Raw genomic sequence first — 12785 nt, 5'->3', positions numbered from 1 at the left:
AGATTGACTTATGGTCTTATTGCTTTGCTACCTAAGATTTCTAGTACTGGCAAAATAACTCAATATAGGCTCATATGTCTTTTGAGATGTATTTACAAATTGTTGACAAAAACTTTAACAATAAGGTTGGAACTTTATTGTGATAAATTGTTCAACGTGTATCAAAATGCCTTTATTAAAAGGATAAATATTACATATGGAATTCTTGCTTTGCACAAAAATTTGCATCATACTCATGTGAAAAAAACATATTGGAGTCATTTTGAAACTCGATTTCAAGAAAGCATAGGCCAAGGTTAATTGGGACTTTCTATTAAGACATCATGTTGCTAAAGGCTTATGTGATTTTTGATTACTTGGATTAAACAAATCCTTTATGATGGTACAATATCGGTGAAAAATAACAATGAGTGTGGTCCATATTTTCAAAGTTACAAGGGTGTGGGGCAAGGGGATCCGTTGCCGCCTAGTCTTTTCAACCTGGCCGGGGAATGTTCGACCAAAATAATTGTTAGTGCACAAAAAATTGTATGTTGGTTGGTTTGGCTCCTGATCTCATTGAAAATAGAGTTGTTGTGTTACAATATGCGTATTGTACTGTTGTATGCATTAGTCATGATCATGCAAAAGCTTTAAAATTGAAGCTCCTCATGTACATGTTTTTAGCTATTATTGGGTATAAAAATTATTTACTCAAAAAGTGAGGTATATATGATTGGTGGGGACAATAATATTGCTGAAATATATTTTTCTATGCTTGGTTGTTGCCTATGATTTATTTGGGGATGCCTGTGACTTTTAGAAAATTGAGAAACAGGGATATGGAGTAATGATAGATTTAGGAAGAAACTTGATGCCTGACAAGGCAACTGAAAGAGCAAAATCTATACCTCGTGTTTTGTGTGTTTGATAACAACACTACGATGAATTTCACCGTGTGCATAGTTTGCGTTGGATAGATTTGCAGGTGCACAGTGCCCTCGCTGAATGCATCAGGATCGAAAGACTCCAGCGTAGTTTATAGGTTTTCTGGTTTTTTGTGTGTGTAACGAGGTGACGTAATTGGAGAGGGAAAGAGGAAAAACCAGTTTCAGCTTGACCGGTACTACCTGTACCAAGAGCGTTAGTACTGCTATCGCTATTGGTACCGGTCAGTAGTACCGCAACAGGCTTTGCCCGACGAAAAGCTCACAGTATGTGTTACGGTACCTTGATGGTACCTCGGCCGGTAGTACCACTCCCAAGCGGTATTTCCGAGCAGGTACCGCTTTGGTACCGTAACTATAATCTACGGCACTACCGCCTTGGTACCGCAATGGTACCGGGAGGGAGTCCGGGGCTCGCAGAGTCCCTGCCGGTACCTCTGTGGTACCGGCAGCGGTAGTACCGCCTTGAGCCCCAGCTCGTTTCAACTCCTCTCTCTCTCTCCTCCATTGTTGCTGAGCTCAAAACCTTGAGGATCTCCCTCCCCATCCAACTAATCTTGCCCAAACTTTGAGGATTGGTGGATGAGACCTCGATATATAGTTCTACCAAGAGTGATTTCACCAATATCATCTAGTCCTTAGTGGATCTTGGAGTCCGGGTTCTATGGTGGGATCTTGGAAGAAGAGCTCCTATGGAGGTTAGCTTGGAGTTGTGCTAGCCTCATAGAGTGTTGGGAGCCTCCGGTGTTGTGGAGCTCGCCCCAACCTTGTGAAGGAACCGCCGCCTCGACCGGCTACTTAGTGGAGAAGGGGAAGCTCCTTCGTGGGGCTTTCTCAAGGAACAGGGTGAGGCCGGTCTAGCCATTGAGCCTTCGTGGTTCACACCTTCTGAACGCAGACGTACTCCCTTTTGTGGGAGGAACTGCGGGAAACAAATCGCGCCTCGTCTCCGCTACCCCGGTTTCCCGCTCCCTCTCTCTTACTATCTTGTCGGTTCCTTTACTTTGTTGCATCACATAGGCTCATACTAGGATCACCCTCATCACCAAAGTTGCCACCTTTACTTCCGCATCGCGCCTAAAATTGAAAAAGCTATAAAATTTGTGTAGCGACAATTCACCCCCCTCTTGTTCGCTAACAATCCATTCAAGTGGTATTAGAGCAAGGTTTTCTTGCTCGGGCTTTACCGCCTAAGAAATGGCCGAACAAGAGGCGCTTGGGAATGGGACCCTTCCCGGTGAGCAACTGATAAGTCCAATTTGCATCACTATTTTATATCATAATTTGCTGTTATTCATTGATATATTTCATATTTGGAGATGATACTTATGTTATTTCATATATTTTGCATGATTCATGATTATTGGAGGATCGCGCACCGGAGTCAGGATTCTGCTGGAAAAAGCACCGTCAGAATGCAATATTTCGGAAGATCAACAGTCGATGGAAATTATATGAAAAATCCTATTTTTCCAGAAGACGAAGGGAGCCAGAAGGGGGAGCCGAGGGGACCCGAGGTGGGCCCACCTCATAGGCCGGCGTGGCCCAAGGCCTGGCCGCGCCGCCCTGTGAGGAGGGGGCCCACAGCCCCCTCTCTCCTCCTTTTCTTCGCGTGCGCCTTCGTCCCGAAAACCTAAGCCCCAGGGAAATAGTCGCGGAGCGTCACAGCCGCCTCAGCGAGGCGGAGAACACCAGAGAGAAAAGAGCTCTCCGGCAGGCTGAGTTCCATCGGGGAAATTCCCTCCCGGAGGGGGAAATCGACGCCATCGTCACCGTCATCGAGCTGGACATCATCTCCAGCACCATCATCATCATCTTCATCATCATCACCGCCGTCTCCACCGCTGCACATCTTCACCGCTGTAGCAATTTGGGTTTGATCTTGATTGTTTGATAGGGGAAACTCTCCCGGTGTTGATTTCTACTTGTTATTGATGCTATTGAGTGAAACCGTTGAACCAAGGTTTATGTTCAGATTGTTATTCATCATCATATCACCTCTGATCATGTTCCATATGATGTCTCGTGAGTAGTTCGTTTAGTTCTTGAGGACATGGGTGAAGTCTAAATGTTAGTACTGAAGTATGGTTGAGTAATATTCAATGTTATGATATTTAAGTTGTGGTGTTATTCTTCTAGTGGTGTCGTGTGAACGTCGACTACATGACACTTCACCTTTATGGGCCTAGGGGAATGCATCTTGTACCCGTTTGCCAATTGCGGGGTTGCGGGAGTGTGAAACCCGAGCCCCGTTGGTATATCGATGCGGGAGGGATAGCAGGATCTCAGAGTTTAAGGCTGTGGTTAGATTTATCTTAATTACTTTCTTGTAGTTGCGGATGCTTGCAAGGGGTATAATCACAAGTATGTATTAGTCCTAGGAAGGGCGGTACATTAGCATAGGTTCACCCACGCAACACTTATCAAAACAATGAAGATTAATTAGCCGTATGTAGCGAAAGCACTAGACTAAAATCCCGTGTGTCCTCAGGAACGTTTGGTTATTATAAGTAAACAAACCGGCTTGTCCTTTGTGCTAAAAAGGATTGGGCCACTCGCTGCAATTGTTACTCTCGCACTTTACTTACTCGTACTTTATTCATCTCGTTACATCAAAACCCCACGAATACTTGTGCGTGAGCATTTACAGTGACTCCTTCATCGAAACTGCTTGTCAACACCTTCTGCTCCTGGTTGGGATCGAAATGGTTAATTATCGATGATACTACGATACACCACCTATACTTTTGGGTCATCAAGACTATTTTCTGGCGCCGTTGCCGGGGAGTGAAGCGCTATTGGTAAGTGGAATTGGTAAGGGAAATTTCTACTGTTTGTGCTGATTTTATTTCTGCCTGCTGCCATAATTCATTATGGAGAGATCTTCTCTTGAATGCTTGTTTTGGAAATCTACTACTACTGCAAAAGTAGTGGATGAGGCGCCAGGTAAGGAAGAGATACCATACAAAATACCTATGAAAATTATTGAACGTGTAGTGGATCTTTACTATTAAATGGGAGTTGGTCGTTTGACACTCAACGCATTTGGTGGTCGTCATTGAAACCATCCTGTCCGTCCAATTACCCGCTACCAAAAAAGCACCGTCCGATTCGATTCTCTCCCCGCCCGTCCGTGCTAATCTCCCACCCAAGATATCTCTCGCCTCCTCTCGCCTCTAAACCCTAACCCCTTTCTTCCTCGGTATCCAATTCCAATCACGCCGCCCGCCTCACCACCCGCCACCCTGGATACTCCAGCCCCTCCCACCTCCTACCGGTCCTCTGACGCTCAGGTGCCCCTGCCCCCCTCCTCCTGGTGACCACAGAGCTCCGCACGGACGAGGGACACGCATGCCCGCCGGCCTTGATGGTCGCCCTCTCTCCCGTGGCCAGCCGCGCTACGGCGAGGAGCTGAGGGCAGGCGGAGAGCGAGCGGAGGGTAGGGGAGAGAGAGCCATGGGCATGATAGGCGGCGAAGGGCAAATGAGCATGTCACGATAACGCAAATCACGTCGGCAATCACCCAAAAAAAACATCATCGCTACCACCACAGCGCACCATACAAGTCAATGATGTTCGCCCTAGCACTAGGCCGTCGTCCTCGACTGCGCCCTCCATGCTAGCGCGGCATGGCTATGTCGCCCCAGCGGTGGTGACCGCCACACCAACGCGACACCCTCCGCAGCGCGTCCCGCCCAACGATTCACAGCCATGCGGCTCCGCCATCCCCAGATCGGATCAGATATGGCTCGGTTCTTGAGGTGAGCGTCAAGCCTGGTGATTATCTTGGTGTTCCCTCGATTGGGTAGCACGGTTAGTGCAGGGTCTTTGTGCTGGGATCACATCCCGTTACCTTCATGGAAAAAATGACTTTGGATCTGATTGTGTTTGCTAGAGTAGCAGGATTTTGGTCATCTCAAAATTGGATCCTTTCTTTGTGATGAATCTTGAGGAATGAATGGTGGTTGCATCCAGAAATGCGTAAAGATTTTATCAGTCAGCCTGTTCTCCTTTGTCATATGTCAGAACAAAAGGCTTCAAAATATACCACTGCATTCACCAGCGGTGAATCTTTTTCAGAAGCGGGTGCTTAATGGAAGTTGGGACAATCACTTAGTACTAAAGTCTTCTGCGTTTTTGTTATTGGAGCAGATTTTTTTTTCGAGCTCATGAGATATGACAGCCTCATGCATTATATGAAGATATTCAGTGAAATCTCCTCCGTATTGTTAACAGACTGAAAGTTCAAGAAATGTGATGTTGCCTAATTTATTTCCCTAACTGTTATGCTACCTGAGAGGAGGTTGGAGAATTTATTCGGACAATCACTTAGTACTAAAACATGAAGCTTGTTATGTCCATAATTCTATTAATGGCTTGTCATTCTTTATTGATCATCACAGTGGGATGAATCAGATACCATCTTGAGTCACAGTGTATATCCTTTGAAGTTTTACAATTTTTAGCTTCAGGCCAACATTTGTCCCACAAACTGAAGCAGGGTAGGAGAGCTGAAGTTGTCACACGGATCTGGCCCTTGTATATTTGTATTTGTAGAGCTAATGTGGTTTGCAAATTGCAATTGCAATTTCCTCTTTCGTTAAACCATCAGAAGCTTTTGAACTTTTATTTTTGTTCTTTAAAATGACATATATGTTTAGATCGTTGTGCATTTTTAGGTCTGTTGTTGGTAGTTATGTTAACAATATTATGATGTACTCTTGTAATATACCCTGGACATTTTACTTTTGAAACTTGAACATTTCTTAACATGTTTTTCCTGAAGAAAGAATTCTTTTGGTCAGTATGGTTTCTAAAGATTTATGTCATGACTCTATGCTAAATTCATGTTTATTGCACGTGCTTGAGAAAGAGGCATCACTTATCTTCTTTATCTGAACCCGAGCAAAAATAGATAACACAAATTCTTATAGTTGTTTGCCTATTTGTGTGTAGGTTCCGATGTACAAGCATATAGCAGATCTTGTTGGTAAAAGCGCTACAACGCTTCCCGGCCCTGCAATTACAGTCATTAATGGTGAAACCCATGCTGGAAATAGTCTTCCCATTCAAGCATTTCCACTTTACATGTACAACTATCTTTTGGAGCAAAAGTTTTTGTCAACGGCTAAAAAACTACATACCCGTAACTTTTTAAGTTAGAGGTTGTTTACTCCCTTGTTTCTTCCAATTGATTCTATTTTTAATAAGCACAAATGAAGATGGTCCGTCCATGTATATCAACACCTCTAGATGCTTTAATGTTTTTTTGGACCTTCAAGTAGAGTTTCTTTCTGTAGGAAATTATGATCTTTCAGTTGGTACAAAGAACTTTGAAGAAGGAATGCAGGTGGGCTCAGAGACATATCATTATCTGAAGGTTCCCTCTATTTCTAAGAAACTGCTTCACATATATCTGTAGATAATAATACCATGCATAGTTTCATGTGTTTATCCATGTTTTCCAATCTCATATTTGGACCAACCTGATTCAGGATGGAGCTTGGCTGCGGTGCAGCAATGGCGCCATGGAGGCATGAAGGATGAGTTGGTGCTTGCCTGCCTGAGATGCCGCTGGTGGTATTAGCTATTCCACCCCCACAAAGAGAACAATAATCGTCTCAATGGCCTCCTCTCTTGGGGGATTCTGAAATAGATGCGAATATGGTGGTTGGACGATTCTCGGGAGGGGCACCTGAAGAGCAGCCGGGACGGAAAGGGAAGACATCTACCCGAACGCTCTCACTCACTCCCTTTAGCCAAGCGTGATGTATGGATGGACAGACGAGGGCTACCGAAAGCACCATCTCCCTGAGATCATGGTACCCGCCACTACTGCCAAACTAATCGCCTGGATGGATGAGTTGTCGGTCGCATGAAGTACCCATCAGAAACAACATCATGCTGAGTGTTTGGCGAAGAACATGAGGTACATTGTTTCCTGTAGACTAATTTCGTTAACTGATGTGTCCCTGATGTCTATAACATTTGAATGGGCCGAACAGTTAACACTGTATTTACTCTTTAAGCTCTGCAAGAAAGAACCAAACGATTACCCTGCTGATCTAAGTGTAGACGCCATTTACCCTATGATAGCTGGAATACTGCTTCTCTTTTGCAGGAGGGGACGCTTCTGTGTGATAAATTCCCACGCTTATTCTCCTTTGCATTGGATGAAGATATTTACTCTCTGCTGATGACATTACATCCAAGTTCTATCTCCCTCTCTCAATAGAAGCATTCCAGGAGCTGCAGATAGTTCAGCAAATAGCACAGGACAACCCTCTTACTCTTGATGCTCATGATCAAAGAAGCTTTGTTTGGGGGGAAAATATACTTCAGCAAGGTATTATCGTTTTCTGTTTGAAAGAGTGCCTAAGAATGAGATAATGATTTCCATCTGGTCCTCTAAAACTCTCCCCAAAATCAAGGTGTTTCTCTGGCTTCGTATGCTTGATAGACTAAACACAAGGGATATTATGAGCCGTAAAAATTGGACTGTTGATTCTGGAACAGATTGCTCTTAATGTCTTACGGCCAGCCTGGAGACAAGATCTCACTTATTTTTTGAGTGTGAATTTGCTAGAGGCTGTTGGAATGAAATCAATATTCAGAGGCCGAGCAACAAATCTATGGCAGAAGGGTTTGGGGAAGCTAAAAGCAATTTTCAAGGGCCCTGTTTCGTCGAGGTTTTTGCATGTGCTGCTTGGAACATTTGGAAGTCTCGAAATGATTTTATCTTTCAGGCCATTCCCTTCTCCCTGGGCATATGGAAAGTGGGGTTTCAGAGTGACCTATGGTTGCACCATTATAGAGTCAAGCAGACAGTAGTCCAACCTCTCCTTGACTGGCTCCTAGAGATTTCTAATTAATTTTTTTCCTTATGTCTTTCTTAGGTGCCTTTCAACCACCTTGATGTAATCTTTTTTCTTGGGGGGTTTTCTATGCCCCTTTGTACAGTTTACTTTTTTGTTCATATATAAAAAAAACTATACTGTAGGGGCTTCCCCTACGGTACAGGTGTCAAAAAATACTGCTTCTCTTAACAACTTTATCCGGTCAAGTCTTTTTTATCAAATTGTTTCTATTTCCATTTCCTAAACTTGTTGTCACATTGCCCAAGTGGTCTGGAAAGCTACATTGGGCCTTGTTGTGTCATTCTAACTGTTAACCTTCATCTTTCTAATTGGGTGTGGGATAACATAGTGTTGTGATATATAATTAGTGCTCTAGATATGTGTATCTTTTCTCCATGGTTATTATTGAAAAATATGCATACTAATGCGGCTAGGAACCTTGATAGAGGAGCATACTGTTTACTTGCTTTTATTTTCCGTAGTCTGAAATTCTCTAAAGCTTAATGTCCATCCAGTTCCTTGGATAGAAAAGCTCATTAGCATATCCTCTCATGGCTTCTAGGAAACATGATGGTTTCTTGGCCTTATTTTTGTCTTTTACATCATTGCTCCTTAATACTCCGTAGATATATTTTCGTATCCACAACCAACATGTTCTTATGTTTCTTTTATCCCTTTCTTGGCAGGCAGGCTTTTGTTGGTGTTTCCTTAAACCTGTAATAGGTTACAAGCATTAGACCCTTTGCTGTCGCTGAAGAATCCGCATGTTCTGATATCTGAATATTGGAGGAAAATTTAATATAATTGTATTTGGTGATGCCTTGGAAGGATGAGAGGACATGCCTTCAAGTTTTTCATCAAATAGGATGGTTTCATCCAAGGAGCCACATATGAGCTACATCGGAGGCTCCACAATATTGTATTGAGGGGTTTCATGTTGAAAGATTTAGATGGATCCTATCTTTCATGATTGATCGGGAATGGTGTTCCTGCTGTACTTACGGGCAACTCCCAGTTTAAAATTGATCTGGATGTTTCGTCACCAGTCCCAGGAGATGGTTTAGTACCCGCTGCCGTCAACAAGTTAGCTGTGAGCATTGTTGCATAATAGTTATAAATGATAATTGGAGATGGTTTAGTACCCGTCAACAAGTTAAGTGTGAGCATTGTTGTATAATGTCAAACATTTATAAATGATAAGCAGAGAGAGTTAGTTCCATCATCTTTATATTGCACTTCAGCAGCCTATCATACGAGTCCAATTGATTTGTGGAGTTCTATGTTAGATTATATATCTAATTTTGCACCTTGAAACTTTTGGACCAAAACATGTTCTCGCCTTATCAGAAATTTGTGATAAAACAGTTATTTTCATGAAAAAAAGAGACATGAGGACTTTAAAAACAAATAAAGTACGCATGTAAGTTGTACTATCTCGCATGTGCATCTGAGATTGATACCTTTTCAGAAATAGGTCTGTGTATATGCCTGATCATTTCTTACAGAAATAAACCATTGCTAGATAGTGGTACTTAGCTATAAAAGGGGGACTGGCCACAGTTACTCCATCATCGGCAACTCCGGAGGAGGTGCCTTCTACCATGGTGGATGATCTCGTCCTTCCTTTGAGTTTCGCGGCTATGTAATGATGGCTGGCATGCGTCCTTTTTTTTTTGGTTCGCTAGACATTGATGATGTGATCGTCAAGTCTATGTGATCGATTTATAGGCATCAAAGTTATGTGATCGGTCTTTAATGCTTGAATTTGTAAAATTTATTTGGAGGCCGCATTTGGGGTTGAGGCTAGGAGTCGATGCCACCGGCGCCCCCGTAAGGCCATGTGTCGGACCCTTTATAGGGGGTGAGTGGAGATGCTCTTACCATTAAAATGTTTTCACAGAAGATAAGTTGATTTTTTTCTCTGCATTGTGTTATCACATACTTCCTTGAATCACACTATTTGTATCCTTAAATAATATTATTCAAAGCTCTTGCCATTTTACTTCACCCAATTTTCTTAGTCGTGTGTAGGAATGACATGTGATAAGACCAGAATTTGTGAAAAAGTCACATAATATATTGAGAGATTATTTATACATACAAAACTAGATACGTATCAAAGTTCTCAATTCTCTCATTTACCGAAATTCCCAAAAAGAAAGAAAAGAATAATAATAATAAATTGAAATTCACGGAAATTCAAAAATTATGAATTTTATTATTGTTATTTCACTTAAAAATGAACGAGAAACATAAATAAAGCAATGCCAAATAGGACAAGATATTTCTAAACCCAGATGTAGATGCTCCTGGTTGAATTTTGTTTTGAATAAAATAGCAAATAAATCCTATAAAACTGATATTTTTGTACATCAACAAGTGTTCTAACTGCACACCAAAAATCTCTGAGAAAAGACATATGTAATGATCTAGCAAAAAAAGATAAATTGGAGTGATGTAAGCCACAAATCGAGATGTTCCAAACAACACCACATTTTGTGTTTTTTGCACAAACCACTATATATGTCTTTTCTAGGAGATTTTTTATGTGAAGTTAGAACACTTGTTCATGTTCTTTGTACAAAAATTTCAGTTTTTTTGAATTTTTTTGTTATTTTATTCGATATGTCTTTGTCCAGAACTAGATTTTTCGTGCCAAATAGAAGTATGTAACTTTAAGATTCTGGTGATGAAGATGATCAAAGGACAAGAACAACCCTTATAGTTTCCATAACCTAAATGCTTGGATGGTCTTATTGTCAATTTTTTTAGGAATGTTGTTGTCAAAATATTGATTATAAAGGTGTCTTCATTTATATATCCTCCACACCAATATATTTTTCACGTGATTATGATTACATGTGTGGCTAAAAAATATATTTAAGAAGGCCGTAGCAACGCACGGGCATTCAACTAGTAACCGTTATACAGGAGATGGAACTGTCCACCCTGGAGATCATTTACTGTTCTTACATGAATTATGCGGTTTATGCAAGTTTGCAGGTATTGCTATGGATGAAGTGAGGAAGAAACTATTCTCTATATCGATGTCTGGTAAAGCGGCGCATTGGTATACATTACTGGATAATGGGGATTCTCTTGAATGGAATGATATTGTGCCCCGGTTTTATTCTAAGTTCTATCCTCCAAGTGAAATTCATAAGGACCGGAACCGCATATATAATTTTTGGCCTCATGATGGAGAGAGTATTGCCCAAGCATGGGGGAGATTGAAGTCTTTAATGCTCAAATGCCCCATTCATGAGCTTCCTGGTAATGTTATTATTGATAATTTCTATGCAAGACTTTCTTTTGAAGACAAGACCTTGCTGGATACTTCTTGTTCTGGATCATTCACGCGCAACAAAGAAGAGTTTAAAAGGGACCTTCTTAATCGGATCCAGGAAAATACTGAAGGATGGGAGAACGACAAAGATAGAGAATCAGGTATAAATTATGATTACAAATGCATTGAAGCTTTTATGGATACTGATAAATTTCGTAATATGAGTGCTACTTATGGTCTTGATTCTCAAGTTGCTGCAAATCTTTATAAAGCTTTTGCCTCTCATTATGAATTGCCTAAGAAGAATTTTGATAAGTTTCATGAACCATATAAAGATAAAATTGATTCATCTATAAATAAATGTGTTGTAGTTGAAACTGTGGATCATGTTATTCCTGAAGCTTATATTGAAAAAACTCCTTTCCCTGCTAAAATGAAGGAGTACTCTGTTATAAATAGTGCGGTTCATAAAAGTGAAAAGAAACCTATAGAACCTGAAGAGCAAATAAAAGTTGAACCTGCTGTTGCAATAGTTATAGATCTTGTGACTGAAAATGTGGAGGATGGTCATATTATTTTTTGTGAAGATGCTTCTAATATTGTTTCACATCCTAATAAGTCTAAGAAAGCTAGTGTTCCTATGCTATCTGTTAGAATTGGACATCATTGTTATTATGGTTTATGTGATATTGGTGCAAGCATTAGTGCTATTCCTTATGAGCTTTACACGGAGATTATGCACGAAATTGGTTCTTGTGAACTTGAAGATATTGATGTGGTAATTCGGCTGGATAATAGAGAGACTATCTCTCCAATAGATTAAATATCCTGCTGACTTTTTGGTACTTGGTTCTGCTGCTAGTAAATATTGTCCTATCATTTTTGGTAGACCTTTTCTAAATACTTGTGGAGCTATTATAGATTGCAAGAAAGAGAAAATTTTGACTAAATTTGCTGGTGAATCTTATGAGTTTAACTTCTCTAAATTTACCAAAACTCCTTATAAAGCTGATTCACCTAATAATGATTTTAGAGTTGAACAATGTGCATCTATTGCTCTCGCTCCTAATAACCCTTTGCAGCAACATTTGGAGAATAGTGAGAGTGAAGTTTTTAGGGAAGAAAGAAATGAGCTTGATGAAATTTTTCTCCGTCAACCTATTCTTAAGCATGATTTACCGGTAGAAGATCTGGGTACAACACCGCCACCAAAGGAAGATCCTGTCTTTGATTTAAAACCATTACCTGATAATCTTAAATATGCTCATATTGATGATAAGAAAATATACCCTGTTATTATTAGTTCTAAGCTTACAGAGTTTGAAGAAGAAAGGTTATTGGAAATATTGAAGAAACACCGAGAGGCTATTGGCTACACTCTTGATGACTTGAAGGGGATTTCTCCCTCTATTTGCCAACACGCCATTAATATGGAAGATGATGCAAAGCCTGTTGTTGAACCTCAGCGTCGTTTAATTCCTAAGATGAAGGATATGGTAAGAAATGAGGTATTAAGACTTCTTGAAGCTGGTATTATATATCCTATTGCTGATAGTAGATGGGTTAGTCCTGTGCATTGTGTTCCTAAAAAAGGAGGAATGACTGTTGTGCCTAATGATAATGATGAGCTCATACCTCAAAGAGTAGTTGTAGGGTATAGAATGTGCATTGATTTTCGTAAAGTTAATAAAGTTACTAAGAAAGATCATTATCCTT

The 12785-nt window shown here is 40.9% G+C and overlaps 1 long non-coding RNA gene across 4 annotated transcripts; it reads left to right on the top strand.

The window, feature by feature from the left end:
• Positions 1-4046: 4046 nt before the first annotated feature.
• Positions 4047-9091, top strand: LOC127312895 (uncharacterized). Of its 4 annotated transcripts, none has more exons than XR_011749056.1 (5): positions 4049-4687; positions 4830-6306; positions 6422-6855; positions 7048-7272; positions 8474-9091. It is a non-coding gene; the product is annotated as an uncharacterized lncRNA (long non-coding RNA). The 4 variants fall into 4 exon arrangements; XR_011749055.1 differs by having other exon boundaries at positions 8470-9091; XR_007858659.2 differs by lacking the exon at positions 8474-9091 and having other exon boundaries at positions 4047-4687; positions 7048-8463.
• The last annotated feature ends 3694 nt before the right edge of the window (positions 9092-12785 follow it).

Source organism: Lolium perenne, chromosome 7, assembly GCF_019359855.2.
Source record: "Lolium perenne isolate Kyuss_39 chromosome 7, Kyuss_2.0, whole genome shotgun sequence".
Lineage (NCBI taxonomy): Eukaryota > Viridiplantae > Streptophyta > Magnoliopsida > Poales > Poaceae > Lolium > Lolium perenne.
This window is presented reverse-complemented; position numbering and strand designations above follow the sequence as displayed.